Genomic DNA, 20614 nt, shown 5'->3' on the forward strand with positions numbered 1-20614 from the left:
ACAATAAATACCCCGGGAAGCCGAAATAGGACCGAGGGGGGGGAGTTGTCGTCAGGGGGGCGGCATGTCAGGTTCGGTCAGCACGAGGCTTCAGGGAAGCACGGGGTTGCAGGGAAGCTCGCAACCAGACCACGCGGAATCCACCGGCGGTAGCTAGCGGGGAAAAGAGGAACCGAAAGCGCCGCTAATTAACGAGCCACCTGCGGCCAGCTAAACAGGAAAACCGCAGCGGAAGCTTTTAACTATGAACTGATAACGGCGCGAGCAAGCAAGGAACGGGGCCGCAGGGCAGCGAAACAAGATCGCAACGCAGCACAGAACCCGCGGGTCTGCACGTAGCAGGGAGGGACCAACCCAGCCGGAGGGGGACTGGCAATCAAGGACAATGGACTCTGACCGACCCTGCCATCATGAACGATCAGGGGGGACATTGGGGGGCCTAATAGCCCACAGCCGCAACGCGATCACGAGGCGGGAAAAAGCGCGGGAAGGGGGGAATATAACAAGTGATGCAATTGTACCAAGCCAGTCCTGGCTTTGCTTGTGACTACTACGTTACGCATGAGTAAACCTTCTTTGTGAACCACACGTGTCACGAGAGTTTCTCTGTCGAACGGGGCAAACCTCACACTTCCTACTTTTCCACTGGGCATTTTTAAAATAAGCAGACAAGTATATAATAAGTCCAGAGGTGCATATTTCCTCCAAAAGAATATGAACTTTGTTCTGTGGAAATTCATGACTCTATTCATACATTAGGTGTCCTCTAGAGCAGGATGGGATAGTTTCCATTTCCAGACCTAAAAAGTGACTAATAGTATTCTGCAGTGATAGTGGCCAGTCATGCACTTGAAATCCTGATATCTGTTTTGCAATTTCTAAAAATAAGCTCTTGCTTTTCTACTCTTTTCTTGAGATGCTTAAACTTAAAAAAAAAAAAAAAAAACACTTTCTGATGGTGTTTTTATTGGAGGTGAGAGAAGATGCCACCTTTTGTTAGCTGTTATTTTCTGTTATATATCTTTCCATCATTCTCTACCACCTTCCTCCCAATCTAAGAAGGCCATATGTGAGGAATTATTTCATGCTTTCTCCCCTTGGAATTTAATGGAATCATGGGAAACCCAGAGGATGAAGTTACTAGATGCTTGCATGATGAAAGACAAGACATTCATGCTCACCCCTTGGCCACCTCATAACTAAGTCAGTACAAGAACAGCACACTCCATCTCTCAGAATTTCATTGAGATTCTCTTCTTCTCTGAAAACAATATTGAAAGTAAAATCACTTTCATGATACTTAAAGAGAGAAAAATGCAGTATTATTTTTTTCTGTATGGTGTATACCTGAACTGGCCATTGCTAGACACTTTTTAGCAAGGGAGCCAACTTCAAGCATCTCAAATTATTACCTATCTTTTATGAAGACATCAGAACTTTTAAATGGAAGTATTCTTTCCTCCCTTCACTCTGTATTGAATGGTGGTTTTGGTATAATATATTCTATCTCTGCTGCAACTAGAAGAAGCCATTACTCTAAGCAGAGTACAGGCAAAAGATGACACAACAGTGTTTGCTTATTTAATTTGTTGATAGTTTATCTAACACACCTCAATCTGCAGACTCTTGGCAGCATACAATACAGTAATATCAAAATAAAACCCACCGCAAGGTAGATGCTGCTAAACAATCAACTGGGGTTAACAGCTTTGGTTATCTCTCCTTTTACAGGAACAGTGTGATAAACAATTGTTTTCCTTACTGATGAGATGGCAGGCTTAACTTCAGATATTTCCAGTATTGAAACTCTGTTTTCAATCCTGAAAAATACAGCCTGCCAATCCTGAAAATCCTACCAATCCTGAAAAATACAGCCTGCAAAAGGTCAAGGAACTCAGCTCAACCACCAGGACATGTGAACAGTTCACACAATGAACTTGCTAATCACCCCCAGCAGCCCCTCGTTAACAATTCAATAGAAGAAAAAACCCTGCCTAATCCCCAGGAAGATACACACAGATGCGACACCAAAACAAGCAGCCACTCAGTAACTCAACCCCCCCACACACACCCAATCCCCCCTCCCCCCCCCGGATTTCTATAAATACCCACAGAAGGGTCACATCACCCTGGGCACAGAGAGAACTGCTCCTGTCTGTGCTCCTGCACTCTGAAGATGCCGGTCACAGGTGCTGGTGAAACGTTAGGAAACAAAACTTCAAGAACACGGCCACACAGCCCGGAAGATCCACACCAGCCAAACTCTGATTTGTTTATCATTTAAGAGTAGTATAGATAAAGGAGGCACATGTACCCCTTTTTACACTATCAGCCAGCATCCTAACAAATCAAATTCACTGACATGTTTTAAAAATATCTATATAATCAGTTCTGTCTTCACAGTGTGCATGAAACCTTTGTTACTGCCTGATAAATGGTTGTCAGATGAAGATGGTAGGGGATGGATAACAATGATACACATTGGAGTTGAGGAAATGGGAGCCCATTTTCAGTATGATGGGAATGCCAGAGTTCTCACTTTCATTTTGAAAACTTTACAGAAAATTTAGTGTTGCCAAAAAAAGTTGTGCGGATTAATTTATTCTTCCCCCTCCCCTTTGCAGATTGCAGAATTGTGTGGTGGCAAAGGCTGAGTCTGGAGATCTACCTGCCATCTTATGTTTCCCCAGTGCTACAAAGTATGCCTGATATTGCAAAACCTGATATGTTGTCTGAATGTTAATGTGATAGGTATTTTTCCAGATGCAGATTTCTCATCCAGTTAAGCCTGTAGGTTGAGAAAATTAGGAGGCAGAGGCTTGATTGAACACATTTCTGCTGAAGTTGATTGCAATTTAACTCCTAGCATGTAGTTCACAATGAAATGTAATAGATCCTTGAGCAGGCTTCTGCTCTAACTACAGTTCTATATTAGAAGGAAGCCCATAGAGAAATAACACTATGGCTGATCAACCCTCAGGCACACTTATATATCTGATGTGTTTGGATTATTCAATTATTCTGGATTCAAACACTATTTTTGCCACTAGCTGTTTTTCTCATGCCACACTAGTATGTTACAGCATACAATTTGATAGTTCTAGGGCTGTCCCTTCTCAGAAGCAGTGATGAATAAAGAGACACAAAGGTCTTATCAATGAGGAAATCCCATTACAGAGGCCTCTGGGTACTGTAATCTGTCAGGACTTCAGGCTCCTTCATTAAATATTTGTTATAGAAACATCTGTTAAATAAGACCTAATTAAGACATAAGAAATAATTCTTCCTTTCAGATACACATTTAGTGTAGAGTTAGAGAACAGCTGCTGAAGAAAATAATCTTGCAGTGTGGAAATAATGGAGAGGAGATTCAGGAAAGTATTAGGATAGTGAAAATAACTGGTAGAAATGGTTAGGTCTTTCTAAGAATCCAAAAATTCCCAGAATTCTTCAGAGAATTCAAGAGAAGTAAACATAAAAATAAAAAATCTAAAGAATACACCAATTCCATATGAGGATCCGAAGGGGAAAATTTGGCTATCTTTGCACTGATCTAAGATACCTGGATTCAAACGTAAACTATTTCATCCATATTTATTTTTTATTCATAATTTTAATTTCTACACCTACCCATTTATACAAACTCATTTGTACACATAATAAGCAAATCAAATAGGAAGAAACAAACCACATGTCATAGTGGCTGAAAAAGTGGATCTGTAAACTAGAAAAACAAGAGCCAGTTTGATATAGTAGTTAAGGCAGAAGGCTGGAAAGCAGAAAACCCTGAGTTCCAGGCTTGCCTTAGGCATAAAGTTCCTGGGTGACTTTGGGCCAGCCACTCTCTCTCAACCCCAGGAAGAAGGCAAGGGCAAACCAGTTCCAAAAATCTTGCCCAAGAAAACTACAGGGACTTGTCTAGGTAGTCACCAGGAGTCAGGGCTGACCAGGTGTGTGCGTGCATGTGCGTGTGAGCGCACACACACACACACACACACACAAAGAAAAGCCCAAGAAAAATACCGGTTCTGATTTCACTGCAACTATTTCTTTGCTGGCTACTATCCTCTCCCTCCTGCAAAACATTTCACAAACAAATGAAATAATATTGACCTTCTACAAAAGATTCTTAGGAAGATTCCCAAGGTAATGTGTGGTAAAACTTTTGAAGAATACTATAAAGCAGAAGTTCGTAAACAGTGATAGGCAAGTTTCATTCAAACGGCCTACAACAAGGTTGCAGAACAATTCAGAATCTCCACACATTACTCTTTTCATTGCTTTCCCCTCTGAAAATGGAGATCGAGGGAAGATTGAAAAGATAAAATTAAACAGGACACATTTTTACTACTTTTGAGAAACCAGTCACTGAAGAATAAATATTATTAAAATATTACTTATACATGCATTTTGTTGTACAGTGTTGGAAAATTATTGGGGGTGATTTTCAGTTTAGTTTGTACCCAGCATTCCCAGTCAACCCCTGTATCCAAATCAAAGCAAGCATACACACCACTCAGTTCAGCTAGCAAAAAAGTAGTTTGGTGTTTATTTAATGAACATTAGCAAACATCAAAATAGAGTTAACTGGCAAATAATGGACAAAGGTTGGGAAGAGCAAGAAGAGAAACAGAGACATAAACAACAAGCAGAAATTTATATTATATATATATATATATATATATATATATATATATATATATCAAAAGGCACAGAACTTTCCAGAGCCACTGAAACAATCACTGTGGGCAATTAGCGTGGACAAGCTCCAAGGCAATGTCCCAAACTCTTATGTACACAGCAATAAAATAGAAATGGAAAATAGGACACCAGGTGATCCCTCTTCTATTCTGTGTCATTCTGGTGGACAGGGATGTTGTATCTAGCACAAAGAGCCTAGGAATTCTCAAGTGATCTATATACAGTACGTACAGAAAAAGGGGGGAAACGTCAATAACATTTTATTATTATGTTTTATTGTTATGTCATTCTTACAGACGGAACACAAAATAAGGCCTTTTTCCTCATACATTTTGTATGTAGGTGCTGTGTGTGTGTATCTATACAGACACACACAAACATCATGCCAACAATTTGTTCATTCTGGAGACATTTAACTGAGAAGCAAAACCATATGCTTGCTTTCAGCTTCCCCGTCAACATTTCTACAAATAAAGACATAAACAGCTTCTTATTTGAAAAGGCTCCTCCTTTGATAATATAAGTCTGGTTTTTGGAAGCTGAGTTACTAGTCCATGGAGAAAGAAGACGGGAGTCATTATGTTGCTTACTTCTGTTTTCCTGGGCTTTGGAAATTGGCTTCATATAACATTCTTCATACTCTGTAACTTTTAATAATTTCCTAATGAAGGATACAATTTGGATCTGTTGCTTTTATTTTCAGCCTTTTAATAACATTTTCCTTTCAGGCAGGGATACAAAGATTGTTTCTCATAGTTCTAAATCAGAATTGCGAAATTATGCCCATCCTGTTATTGTCTTTGACTTGAATTACATAATCTTAAAAATCAGTTTCTGATTGTGGCATAACATTGACATGTTATTTATATCTTTTTCCTACTTTATTTATTTATTTATTTATTTATTTATTTATTTATTTATTTATTGTGTTTTCCACAAATTTATTTTCCCCATTAGAACTGAGATGGAGAACTCTGCTCTAGAGTTCCTGCCCTAACTAGGCCTCTTACTAGCTTGCAAGAACTCAAGGTGAAGCCTCTTTTCTTCCCAATGTTCTACCTACTATTACCAAAACATACAGTTTCAAGCCAGTGGTTTAATCTTGAGAAGCTCTTGCTGAAAAATGCTGGCAGCCTGTAGGACCAATGTCTCTCAGGGCATTCTATAATAATATCATAATAACAACTCATCTTAGACCAGCATTTGTTGCTGTGACCAATCAAAATTTATTTGGGTTGTTGTTCCCCAACCCCAACTGAGTCTTCAAAAATAATAGCCTTTGAGAGACCTTTCCTCTATGAATTTACACAATGCCGTTTTAGAGCTATCAAAGTTGGTGACCATCACAGTGCCTTGTGCTTGTAGATGACTTGGTGTTGGTTTTGGAAGATCCTTCAAAGGAAATTGAAACACTAATGGGAAAATGAAAAGACTTTGATACATTAGCAGGTTTTAAGATTAACAAAGAGAAGATAAAGATGTTAACAAAAAACATGAAATTAAAGGATCAAACAGAATTGATGAAGAAAGTGGGTTTTAGGATTGAGAAAAAAGTAAAATATCTGATTATCACCATGACAAATATGAATTGTATGTTATTTCAAAATAATTATGTTAAGACACAGAATGAAGTTTAAAAAGCCATGTTAAGATGAGAAAAATTACAGTTGACATTGTTGGGGAGAATTTCTGTGATAAAAATGAATGTTGTGCCTAGAATGATGTTTTTGCTTCAGACAATACTGTTTTTGACAACTAATGTAACATTTAAACAGTGGCAAAAGGATATATCTAAGTTTGTATGGCAAGGGAAAAAAACGCGAGTTAAATATAAGGGGTTACAAATGCAAGGGAAAGAGGAGGATTGAGTTTACCTGATCTGAAATTGTATTTTGCAGCTTGCTGTTCGGTTTGGATAAAAGAGTGGGTGCTGCTGATAAATAAAATACTTTTACAGTTAGAATGACATGACCTGAGATCTGGGTTGCATAAATATTTGTGATATGATAAAGTCAAGGTTAATATAGATTTTAAAAATCATTATATGTGCCATATTGAGAATACGAAACAGATACAAATCCAGGTTGTGCCTGACCACACTTCTGCGGTTCTCAAAGCAAGAAGCACTTTGCAGATAAGAAATAATAGGCAAACACAATGGATAATATACCATGAGATACTAGAATTCTCTCAAGAGGAATACAAAATGAAATCAAGAAAACAAGTGATGGCAGAGGGGCATAATTGTTAATGGTTTTCCTATTTACAGTTATCAGAAAGATTCAAAGTAGACAAAAGTATTAAATATTGTAAGACTGATAATACTATATATTGAATATAGTATTGAATATTGTAAGACTGACTTTGAAATGGAATTGTGTGCAAATGATGAACATGTGATTGGTAAAATGTATAAACTTTTATTGAAATTTGAAACAGAAGAAAAATAAGTAAAAGAAATGTATGAGAGAGCTGGCTAAAATGGAACAATGGAAAGCATGTGGTTGAAAGGATTGAAATTTATAACATAAATTTTATAAAAGTTCTCCTTAAGATTATAACATATCTTAAGGAGAACTTTTATAAAATGATGTACTGTGGGCATATGATACCAAAAAAATTATCTAGAATGTATAAAGGTACTTCAAATCTATGTTGGAAATGTGAATAACAAGAAGGATCATTTTATCATACTTGGTGGGCATATAAAAAAGCAGATTTTGGGTTCAAATGCATACGCTGATTCAGAGGATGTTAAAGATGAGTATATAACTGAAACCAGAACTTTTCCTCTTGGGACTGGATGGTTGGAAAAAAGTCATGGAACTTTGTCTTTATATATGATAACTGCAGCAAGATTATTGTATGCACAAAGATGGAAAGATCTGGCAATGCCTACAATGGAGGAATGGTTGGTGAAGATGATAGAAATTGCTGAGATGGCCAAATTGACCTGTTTGATTAGAGAAAAGACAGTATCTATGTTTATTGCTGACTGGAAGCCCCTTATGGACTTTCTGCATAAAATAGGAAAAAAAAAATGAACTCATGATCTATGGTTTTGACAATTAGATAGGATAGATTATAGAAAGAAGAGAGTCATGATGTAACTTTAGAGAAAGAGGTAAATCTATAATTGTAGTTATAACTGCTGTAAAGAAGATCGGAAGCCAATTCTTTATATCTTTTTTCTTTCTTTTCTATTTACTTTTTTCCTTTCCTTTTTTCTTTTTTGCATTTTAGTTTTCTCTTATATTTCTTCCTTTTATTTTTTTCCTTCTTACTGTATTTTAGTTTGTATTAATTCTTACTCTTATTTTTAAATCTTTCAATAAAATTATAGTAAAAAAATGCCTTGTGCTAACAAATTTCATAGATTAATTATGCATTGTGTGAAGAAATGCTTTCATTTGTCCATTCTAAATCTCCTTCCAATCAGCTTTATAAGACGACTCTTTATTAGATTAAATCCTCCCAGTGGCCATTTCAGTTATTATATATCACATATTATTTATGTACAGAATGAGTCTTGGTGCTTGAATTTGCATCTTTTACATTTGTTTCCTTTTTAAAAAAAATCTGGCTTATTTTATATTGAATCCATGCTGTACAATTTGTATCACTTTGAGTGATTTTGCAGAAATACAGTACAAAAATGTACTAAGAAAATAAACAAATACTTTTTTTTTCCCCACGAGAGGGAAGGAAAGAAAGAAAATTAGCATGGACTAATTTACTAATCTCAGTACAGATAATGTCTAGCTGTTTCCTTAAACTATGTTCTGTGAAACATCAGTGTTACCTGATAATATGAATGACTTTCTCAACCACGTGCAAAGACATTGAAAATAATAATTTTTAAGACACAAGAAAGCAGATTTTTCTAACAGAAAGATCAGTTTGACTGTGAAATCAATTATGCAAAGAGGTAGTGGACTCCATTTCATTGCATTTGTTAGTGGAGGCAAGATAGCCATCCTAAACTGGCTAGGGGTTCAACCTGATGGCTTAAATAACCTCTTCCACCATTATGATTCTATGAATCCAAGGTGTTACTGCTTTTCCTTCAGTACATGTTTGCGAAAAGTGATTTTTCAGCACTCATCACAACTAAAACTATTAACATAAGCTATATATTATGCTGACTCTATGACTTTCTTTAACAAATCTCAATCCAAACATCGATAAAATAGATTGCCATATAGAAGCTCATACATACCTTTAGTTTTTGTAGTATGTATACTAAATATAAGGTAAAGAAAATATTGCTAAAATGTTTCAATATTCCTTATTCGTTTTCTTTTCTTTTTTTTAAAAGGAACAATTATTGGGGGGGGGGAAGGTGCATGTGTACACACATAGACACAAATATGTGTATTCCACAGCGTTGAACAGTTTAAGAAATACTGATCTAGAGTATCATAACAACAGAAAGGAGAACTTGAACTTAGTCCAAAATTGTTCCCAGGTCCCCAAACTGGTATCCAAGTGAGATGTGCAAACTTCTTTTGAGCCAAGGGACAAACATGGCATTTTAGTAGTATAGATGGTGCCCTAATGTAAGACACCTTCTGATATTTTAACTGATTTATGTTAGTCAGAGGATAGGATAAGCTTTAGGCTTGTGGACCACAAATTAACCCTTTAACTCTGAATAGATATTTCTATGAATTTTATTTGCTTATATTATGGAAGTGTTTCTGACCATGATGATCTATTTCCCTTGCTGGTACAGTTCAGTCTGTGCAATGGAGCTGTCAGAATGGAGAGTGGAATGGAAATAGATTAAAAGAACAGAATGAAAATAAGACCTGCAAATTGCAGAAGGCACTTAGCTTGGCAAAAGATTTGTGTTTCTGCAGGCTTTCTGCATAACTGTAGCTACAGTAATTTTTCTGTTAATTGCCTACAAGATGAAAGCCAACAACACAAATGGCAGGACCCAGGACTGTATTTATGAAGTGGCTTTTTTTTTTTACAGCTGTTGTGAATGTTATCATTTGATTCTAATATAATATCCCATGTCCCCAAACACTGAGATGAAACAGAAAAATAGTGAGAGAGAAAGAAGGAAACATACTTTTTATAGAGATTACTTTTCTCATGACAAAGAGCTCTGGAAGGATAGAAGATTTTTCTTTACTTTGAAATTTTCTAAGAAAAAAAAAATCAAACAGGAATGACTTAAAAAAAAAAGCTATCTGGACCGATAGCAATGGCAGTCCCATTGGTGTGAAAGAGCACTTTGTCAAAGCACAGGACGGCTGCTGGGAGTATCTGTGCTGACATCTTTGTAAATTTGACAGCTGCCTTTATTATTAAATAAGGAGATATTCCAACTCCTGTAAGTTATAGCTGTATCTTGGAGTGTGAGCTAGCAGAAAGAGATCTTATCATAATTATACTATAATAACAAGCCAGAGCTTTTGTAGTCTACTGACATGTTTCATAATCTTATCTGATGCCTTCTGTAACATTCTGGTGTTTAGAACTGTGGCCCAATAAAATAAATGAATAGCAAGCCATATTCACCTCTAGTTTTGTTGGCACAGAAGCAGGTGAAAGCACAATTTGGGTGATGCTGTGCCTGTATTGTATAATCTATTTTGTTTATCATGCTAATGTAGGAGGTAATAGTCAACATTACATCTGTAATAAATAGCAGTTTATAATTTGATAGTATAAAAATGGTGAAGTACTTCAGATTAGGAGCATGCACAGGAATTAGATGAATCTTACATCTCCAGCCAAACTGGGCTGATTTAGACAAATTACTGTATGGATTCTCCCAGAGGTGCACCCATCCTGAAGTCCTCTAAACTATGCACAAGTGAATTTAGGACCTCCTCAAATTTCAGGACTGATCTTGAGAGAGACTGAACTCTAAAACTCTGTCATATTTGTATGTGTAAAAATTAGTACCTCCCACAAATCCAGCTCAGCTCTAGAGGGAGAGAAAATCCTTCTTTTTTAACCATTCACATTGCACAGGCTGATATTGTACAAAATTCTCTTAAAAAATCATTCAAAATTCAGAAAATTTAAATGTTGCAGAAGGCACAATGTTCCCTTCAATTTTATTCAATCCTGTCAAGAGAGAAAGGGGGGAAAAGGTTTATCTATTATAAATAACCCATTACAGTAGTTAAACTGGTGCAAAGTTCTTTCATTACTTTCCCTCTGGCTGGAAATGTTACCTCTTCCTCCAAGGCAGTCTGGTCACTGTATCGTATGTCCCTGTATTTATGAATGGGGCAGTTTTTTTAAAAATTATCATTGTAGAAAATTAAGTAAAGAAAGTTGCAACTTTCCCACAAGGAAATAAAAGCAAATTCTTTCTTCTACTCTCAGATTAGAATCCATTGGGAAACTACATTTCTAATCTCTCTTTCATATTCACTGTTTATTAGTTCTCTATGGGAAGTCTACTTACTTATTGTCTGACCTGCTTATCTACCTACCAACTGTCTATGTAATTTTCATCTCTGAAGGTAACAGCTGGAACATGTGCCTCCTTCCTCTCTGCTTTCACATGCCTGAACTGTCTTTGTTGCTATGTGGGAAAGACCTTGGGAGATGGAGGAAAAGATGCTGTCTAGGGAATGATCAGATAAGAGAGGGCATAGCCTGCAGCTGCATAATGGGCAGTGAAAGAGACTCAGAAAGGACCCTTCCTAACTTCTCATATTGTAAAAGAGACAGCGGGAGATTTGTACTTTCAGACTTGCAAGTTTCTATTAATGTAGCCTTACAATAAAGTAGTATTAGCTCATCTGGTTGTGTTTCCTGTCTGGTCTGCCTGGGAAGGCTGACAATTGCTTAGAAGGGCAAAGAAGAAATTATGTTTTATTTTCATTTTTCCAGCTGGTAAAATGGCAATTTAGGTGACCTTCATATTTTTCCCCACCGTTTCCAATTATATTTAGGAATATTTGCAGTAACCTTTCTATTTAAAAATTGTAGCTTAAGAGTATTGCCCAACCTGATTCTTTATCTACTTGAGGCAGGAAAAAGTTCTGGCATGAACCAAATGATTTGGAAAGATTTACACTAATGGGTAGTGGTGAAATAAAGAACGTATTTTGAAGATGTTCAGAAGCACTCTAAATTCTGAAACAACTTAATATGGGAGGTATACTGACGTAAAAAACAAATGCCTGTCACAGTGTTTAAGATACATTGTTTTATGCAATGAGTTTACTTCAAATGATACAAATGTTCTAAGCTAGAACGTTTTAAAAGGAATATTAAATAATGATTTGAAAACAACAAATGAAAACTATAAAAAAGTTTTCATTTGTTCTCTGGAAAGATAAAAAAAGCAGTAGACTTTTAATATTGCATAACACAAGGAGGGAGGTATGGAGAGGAGGCAGCAATTTATTTTTAACTCAGAACTGAATAGTTTGATTGACGTATACAATGTAGCCTAACATTTAAAGAATTTAATAAGATAAAGCTCAGAGCATGAAGAGAATTAGGCTTTGTTTTCTTACACACCTACAGCAAAATCACAGTGTTCACTTTAACAGTAGCAGGCAGCCTATGAAGGCAGTTGTTAGAGAGGTTGAAGCATGGCAGAGAGGAAATCTGGTTGCAACTGTCTAGATGAAGGTGTTTTCTTGGGTCTTTCTATGAACATATATTGTGTGTGAAGGACTGACCTTTCCCTTGGAGAGAGAGGGAGGGATCCCTGCTTTAAGAAACTTACAATTTAATAATCTAAAATTCAGTGGAATCCACAGAGGAAAGTACAGAAATGGGAAAAAAATAAACAGAGAAAATACGCAATTGTCATATTTTACTTTTGTGACAGGATTAGCTATAATATTACACATATTTGAAGGAATTCTGGATTAAACATCTAGTTATACATGTGTAAGGACTTGGAACAGGGCAAAGATATCCATTTTTGAGTTTTCCCCTTAGGATGACTTCCCATGCTGCATTTGTTTCCCCCATGTAGGTAACTGCTTTGTATTGTAGGCCAATTATCATTGTGAAGCAGTCTCCTGAGAATCTTGTGTCAGTATAAATGATAAGTACTCGGTGCAAGGATAGGAGAGGGAAATTTTTTTTAAAAAAAGTAGAAGTCCTTCAGATTAGTATTAATATTTTCTGGTAACTGGAATCTGTGCTGGACCAATTTTGCTGGCAAAGAATAATTATTTAATTAAATGCACATATCTCTGAAGCTTAATGGAAATGATTTCAGAAAGCTGATCTTAAGATCCAACAAAGACACAAAGGCATGTTCCATGTGTTTTTCTGCTGACTGATAGAGGGACAAGCAATGGTTATCAGTCACCCTGCCTGCTGAAGTCCCTTCAGTCCATCAACATTTTTTTCATATGCTCTATGCTATTGTCTGGAAGGGAACATTCTAAACCAAAACTCTACTTAGTGATGTTCCTATTGGTGGGATATATTTTTTATCCAACTGTATCTGCAACACCTATGATGACCCTTCAGCTATTCTCCACCTTGGCATTAAGAGTTTCAATTGCCAGCACTTGCCAAAAGATCAAGACTATGCATCTCAGCAAAAAAGTATTTTACTTGAGGTAAACTTTATACCTTCAATGTCCAAGTCTTGGACCCAGACACTTAACGGAAATCACTGTAGCTAGTAGGTTCCTGGAAGTCATTCCAGACCCAGCAGATGACAAAGACAGCTAGCTAGTCAATCAGAACTATAAGCCAAGATAGCAGCTGTAGTTAGGTGGCAGGTTTCACAATATTCAAAGGTTTTAAAGAGAGGATTTTGAGTCATATAACTGGAACATATCTTATTATCATCTTGTCTAAACTACTGTTATATGGCCTGCACTTTAATCAAACTGTATAGTGACTTCCTTTGGTTGGTTAGGATTTGTTTGGACTCAGTTCTTGATTGTATGGAAGAGAATCAGGTACATCAAGGAAATAGCTCAAAGCAGGACAATGCTAGGTCCAGATCACATTATCTCAGAAACTTGAGGAAGATGTCTGCCAAAACTAGAGTCTGCCTACTTGTTTATTTCTTTGATTTATATTACATCTTTCCTCCTAGAGCTCAAAGTAGTTTTTGTGGGAATATGTTTTCATTTTATTCCTTCAACAGTGCTGGGTGAAAATGGTTCCCTAGATTCAAGCAATGGAGACAATAACCTTTTGGGGCAGCTAAATCTTACTTTATAAAGGGAAGCAGCAGCTCAACAGTATCTGCTCAGCTCTACCTACTAAACAATCCTTAGCTGAAGGTATAAGATATCATTGAATGCAATAAAGTCTGCATCAGCCCAGGCCATAATAGATGAGTGGGCATGTTTGATGATGTGGGTGAATGAGACTGTTACCGAACAACTCCTATTCATGTCAGTAAGTATAGATCAACATGACTAATCATGGGTTGATACCTATGAAACGTGCAACCTTGCTGGCCTATTGAAGTCTATGAAGTGGATGAAAAGAAATGGGATACCATTTCCACTTTGATAACCATCATGAAGTGCATGCTTTACCAGCACAGCCTCATATTTTAGAAGTGTGAACTAAATTAGATAATCAGAAAGGATGATCAGAACCAGCAACTGTGTAGAAGCATTTTATAAAGAATAAATAGATAGGTAAGCAATCCAATTATTGTTAAAATGTACCAAAGAAAAAGGTAAGCAAGGAAATGATTGCAAGAGCAATTCAAGAAAGAAGAATATGAAGCTATAGCAGGGAGATGCAAACATTACTTATAGTCTAATGTTTCTTAAATGCAAAGCTGTTCTCAGAGCAAATCTTATTTGAAAATGAGCATAAATAAAAAACATACAGCTCTCCCACTTACTGTTTAATAAAATATTTGCTTCTGACTACTGCTTCCTCTTTTTTAAGAAGATAAATCACAAGATCTGCACAATTTTAATCACAATATGCCACACAAGCAGACAAATAATGTATATTAAAATAATAAATAAAAAGCAAAATTTTCAGACAAGCAAGCCAAATCATCTGCCATAACCGAAAATCCTATTGTCTCTCCAAATCTGAAATAAATTGTCTATATGAAACTTCTTTGCAACTTCCAAATTTAACTACCAAACTTTAGTGGAAGTAAAATCTATCTCCAGAGAATTTTCCACTGGAAAATGTTATAAAGGATAAAAATCAAAGCCACCCAATATTTCTCACAGTTATTATAAGCTGTTCTCCAACTTGATGTCTTTCAGATGTGCTGGACTACAGCTTCCTTTATTCCTAACCAACATGGCTAATGACTGCGCTGGCTGGAGACAGCAAGAATTGTAGTTCCAACAATTGTAAACCACCCAGAGTCACTCTGCAGTGAGATGGGCAGTGACAAATTTGAAATATTTATAAATCAATCAATCGATCGATCGATCTGGCAGTGTCAGTACGGGAAAGTCACTGAAAGGATGAAACTACTGAATTTGCTGCTCAGTAATGAAGTTGAGAAGAGGTCAATAGGATCAGCTCCTGAATGTGTGCAAGCTGCATGATTAACTATAACAGATCTGTAGAACTATGTACATGTACTGTTGAATGCAGGAAATACTGTGTTGTTGGCTGAGAACCAGAATGATCTGCAGTAAATATTAGATAATTTATATGGCAAAACAAGGACAATGGATTTCAAAGACTGTTGGGGTTAAAAGGGAAAGTAGAGCAATTACATGTTATACAGAAATGGTGTAAAATCAGAACATGTAGCTAACTTTGTGTTCTGTGGTTGATCTTTACCAAATATGGGGAAAAGGATGGAGAAATTTTGAGATGTGCAAATACTGATAGAAAGGTAGTAGGTAATAGGTGGTCTGTTACAGAGAATAAATGTTTGTCAAAAGAAGTGAAAAAAGGTGTTTTTAAGGCTGTGCTTTAGTCCACTATGTTATATGGAATTGAGAGTTGGATGTATCAGTAGAAATATAAAAGTTAAATATGATGGGAATGGTGTACTTAATAAGTGCATGTGTGGTAACATAAGAGAATGGGTCAAACTTGTATGGCTCCTGAATGAATGTCTGGATTGAATACAAAAGTGAGTGACAGATATGAAAGAAGTACATGTTAGAGGTAAACTGTGAAACAAATATATAAAGGAAGAGTTAATGGATCAAGTAGAAGGAGGAAACTAAGAAAATTGTAGTTGGATGAAGAAAATTAGATCGTGAAAAAGAGTTGAGAAGTTTAAAGAGCAAAAGATAATATGTGAAGCAGGATATGTTGCAGGTAGGGATGGTTTACAAGGGATAGAAAATTATGGAGGGATATAGTGAATGATGTTGGTATCAACTAGTTTTAGCTATGTTTGCTTTTCTTCTCATCCATTAAAGTTCTTTGGTATGCTATTTCTTACTCTTGTCTGTGCTCTATATAATATTGCTTACCCCCAAAGGGAATAACATGATAGGCATATGTAAGTTATATATGCATGGGATATATTCTCAGTTGGGATGAGGACAAGGGGCTGAAGTGAATTTAAGCCATGCCCTTTCCACTGACCTAATCACCTCCCAATAGCTATCATTTGCTTCACTGCTAGAAGGCTTAACTTGACTAAGACCTATGGCTGTGTTGTGCTTCAGATTTAATTAATAAAATGTTTTGGGTTGCATGGGGAGAGGACACACATAACACCTGCCTACAACCCTTTAAAGAAGCCAAACTTTTCCTAGCCATCAGGTGATCTTGGGGAAAAAATCTAGCTGCTTTAAAAAGTTGCAAACTGATGTCACATCTGTGCTCCTGCATATTCCATTTTTTATTTCTTGTCCTACCTAGGACTAGGATAAAAATATAAGTATAAAAAGTCCTAAGTATAACCCTATAATGGTAGGGAAATGAGAAAAACAAAGCAAAAGCAAGCAAGCAAACAAAAAAGATTATCGCAAATGAGCTTCAGCAATGGCAGCAGAATTTTTAAAAGCTTAGAGAGTATTAAGTGTATTTTGTACAGTTATCTAACTATGATTCATAGTCAGCCATCATCTTGCTATGTATTCTTATGTTTTCTTACATTTTCTGCACCATTAAATCTTCTTTTGACTGGTGGTAAATCTATGAGTTGCCCTTATTGTAATAAATTTCCACCCTTCTACCTTTAAATCCCCTTCCCCCACTCTCTCTCACACTTATTTTAAATTATAGCCATAAAATATAAATATTTTCAAAATGTGGGGGGAAAGATCAACATAAATAAACTAGAACATTTGGGAAATGGACATGGTGGTTTGGTTTGATATTCTCTGGCTTAAAATTGGAAACAATATTAGTTCATTTGGGAAATGTCCATGCAGTCCCCACAGTGACTCAGAAAAGATGTGGACCAATATACCTGCACAAATACATGAAATATTCACTTGATGTGGCCTTAATCACTCAAGACTATAAAAGATGAGCACAGGTTGTATGTTTATTCATACGTTCTATACAATGAATGAGGATTATTCTTCCATATGCATCCATAGGATGGCAGCTTAGAATTAAGGCCAAATGCTTAATAGATAGATGATAAATGATCATTTGTATCATCAGTTAAACTGCATACCTGCAACTTTTTAATATGAGCTGTCATTTTACAGAGTAGAAGGGCAAACCTCAGACCACAGGCCATAAGCATTTTATGACACTGTGGATTGCTTGGAGCCCTTCTCACCTCTTTTTCCATCAGCCAGCTGATCAGTCTACTCAGATGCTGAGCTGGGATGCTTATAGTCAGCAGCCAACAGAAAAAAGAAAACTAGTGATCTGCAGTGGGTTTGCCAATATGTAGAGAAGAGGCATTTTGATTTTGCTTCCTTCCTAGTCATCCTTTTCCAGTTGGCTTTTCCCACTATCATCAGCAATGGGAAAATAGTAAATTACATCACAATTGAGGGGGTGGGGAGATGGAGGGGGAAGAAAAATGAGGTTTTCTTGTCTAAAGAACTTTGGTCAGGATTATTGGTTTCTTTTTGCTTTATATTTCCTCCCACTGACTGATCAAGATTTCTGGCTTCTGCAGTCATTAACAGAAGAAGTGATTCTCTATGAGGAATTCAGAGAAACTGAGAAGGAAGAAACAATATTTCCCATTTCTTTCAGTGATCCTTTTATAGAGGTGTTTTTATGCCCATCCATAGTCACCACCACTGGCATTTCCCTTAAGGTCATCCAATTGTTCTTGAAGTAGGAATCTTTGAGTAAAAAAATCTTGCATGTCACAAAAATGTATCACTGTACACAGCCTCTAATTTGTCTATTGTTGAATGCTCCTGAGGTCAAGTTTCCTCTAATAAAGGAAAAAATAGATTTGACTTCACGAGGTTCATGTATTCGTAGGGTAATGCCTCTATATTTTTCATTTATTTAGATGTTGTCTCCTTGGAAACAATTAATTGTTACCTCATTCATTCTGTGCATAGCTTTGGGAGGAAATATGATGAAATGTAAAGTATAACAGATTTCTGAATATAGGGAGAGGTTCTCATGTGTTTATACTGGTTTCATGTGTACAATTTTGTAACAATATTCCAATGATGGGTAGCTATAGGAAATTTTAACTGAGATACATGGGTTCTAGTGGAAAGTTTATTCATAAATCAAAAAGACTTGTTTGAATTTCTCTACCTGTGGATAATTTCAGTCCAAATTTCTAAGCATAACTGATATATAAAATAATTCTAAGAAATCAAACCAGTGAAGCATTTGGGGAGGGGGGGTGTATGTGTGTGTGTGCGCGCGGTGTCTAGCTTTAATAGAGTATCTCAGAGTCATAAATAACTAAGTCTCATTCCACTTTCCACAGGGCCTATCCTTCACACGTGAACAGTAATAAATTACATATCAATACCTTCCTGAACTGAAAATGTGACAAACTGTGATCATGCTCATTTGAGACATACCTGGAAAGTTGCAGCATGAGGAAAGTGAAGTAAGTAATGCAATCCACTAAGGCTGAAACTCCAGTACAAATAGTGTGCCTGTTTTATCAGGAGTCCTCATTATATAGACAGTTCTACTCACATTCACATAAACATTAGAAGAAATCATCTTTATACCATCCCAGTCAATACAGGAATGTTGACCAAGGAATGGTACATACCTTCTATCAATGGGTGTGATGGATATTGCTTTTATTTTGCCCTCATATACAACTGTTATTTGGTCTGGGAAGAATGGAAGGAACTTTGTAAATATATAGATATAGGTACATACTTCTAACTGTAAGTTGGAATGGAGGTATAAAATTTGGGGTATTAGGGACCAGTTTTTCACTGCTCTTTTTATTCTTCTCTAAATTCATTCTTTTTACTGAAGAATAAAGCATTATCTCTTCTTATTCTTTCTAGCCTTCCATATTTAGTCAGTCCAATTGTACATGTCTTATTATTGCTTGATTGGGAATCCTAAAGCCATCCAAAGGTCTTTTGTGGGAATTCTAAAATTAGAATATTGGCCATTCAGCTGGGTGAGAAGAAGCCCTCTGATGGAATGGCAGTTGTAGATGTCCTCCTGGCAGGGTTTCAGGAGAAGTCATGGCAGCCACAGTGCAGTTGGGCAAGTGGAGTGGGGGTGGGCTCTTCTGTTTCATCACAGTGAGCTAGAAGAGATGTGGAGTCTGCTCAAGCACAGCATTTCTCCCCAACACATAACATTGTTCTATTATTTTTTGGTTTCATTAATGCATATTGTAAACCATTATAAAGTCCTCATATAAAAAGAGAGCATAAAATAGTTTAAATAAATAATATAAAGGCTGGGTTAAAAAGTTTTTATTATTCCTTTGCCTTTGTGGAGTAACATTTGCTCTGAAGTACAGAGTACTTCAGAGCAAGTACATCATTTAACAGATGTTAAAGTATATTTATTTTCTGAGGGTGGGAAAGTTACCTATCCATAACCAATCTGTGATGGCATCATTAACAGAGAGTTATAGAATTAAGAGTCCAATTCACTAATGAGAGAAATTACCATGCTTTGTCAAAAAGCGCTGAAGGGCAAAAGCTGCACAGGTTGGTGTTTTCACTAGTGGCTTAAAAGCTGCAAACAAACCTAACTCTTTGCCCCTGGCTAGTAATTAATTTTTGTTTTCACTCTGGCAAAATGGGTTTCTTGTATGGCTGGCTCCTGTGAAAGGCGTTACTCAAAATAAGATGGATTTTTCACTTCCGAGAAAGACTGCTTGAGGAAAAATAGTTACCCTTAAAGTGGCATAGTTATTGCTTATCATTCCACTGTTGACAGATTATCATTTGTTGATCTGCTCCTCTAAACTATATGAAGATGCTGACTTATACTGATGTTTTGCACCCTCCCTCCTCTAAGGCTTGGGCCTTTTCTAGATTCGCTATAGGGGATCATGTAGTTTGAGATGTCCTGGGCTAAAACCAACGTCATTTCTGTGGAACGCTTTGTCCCTGCTGCCAAACTATAGACTCTGCTTAATATACCTCAGAGAAAGTATCTTAGAATATCAACGTCTTGATATTGCTCAGCCAGGTCACCCTGTATCTTTTCTGATTAAATTGTTTAAAGTGTACAAAACAACTCTTCCAAATCACCTGGATGCCTTGGCAGTCCTTGTTAAAAGGACCAAAATAAACTCAAAAGAACGGAAATGAGATACTTTTAAAGTGAGAATTTATAAATGTGTATTTGTACGGAATTTACAAAGTCTGCTGTTCAGTGCCAGATTGAGATGGACCTCTGCCTGATATCTAGCTGGCACTGCCAGTTGCCTCTTTTAGCCTGTACAAGTTTGAATGCATTTGTCTCAACAACATTAGAACTGATCATAACCGAACCAGTTAGATTTTTTTTTTCTAAGCATACTCTGGAGATGTTTCTTTTTCTTATCCCATTAGAAAATACTTTTTTGCATATTTCCCCCCAAATATTCTTACTCAAGCTCACTCTTGCTTTCTATCCCTCCCTCCCT

The sequence above is a fragment of the Python bivittatus genome, unplaced genomic scaffold (genome assembly GCF_059951505.1).
Source record: "Python bivittatus isolate LINGU-HERP-01145 unplaced genomic scaffold, Pbiv_v1 ctg000480_np1212, whole genome shotgun sequence".
NCBI classification, from domain to species: Eukaryota; Metazoa; Chordata; class Lepidosauria; order Squamata; family Pythonidae; genus Python; species Python bivittatus.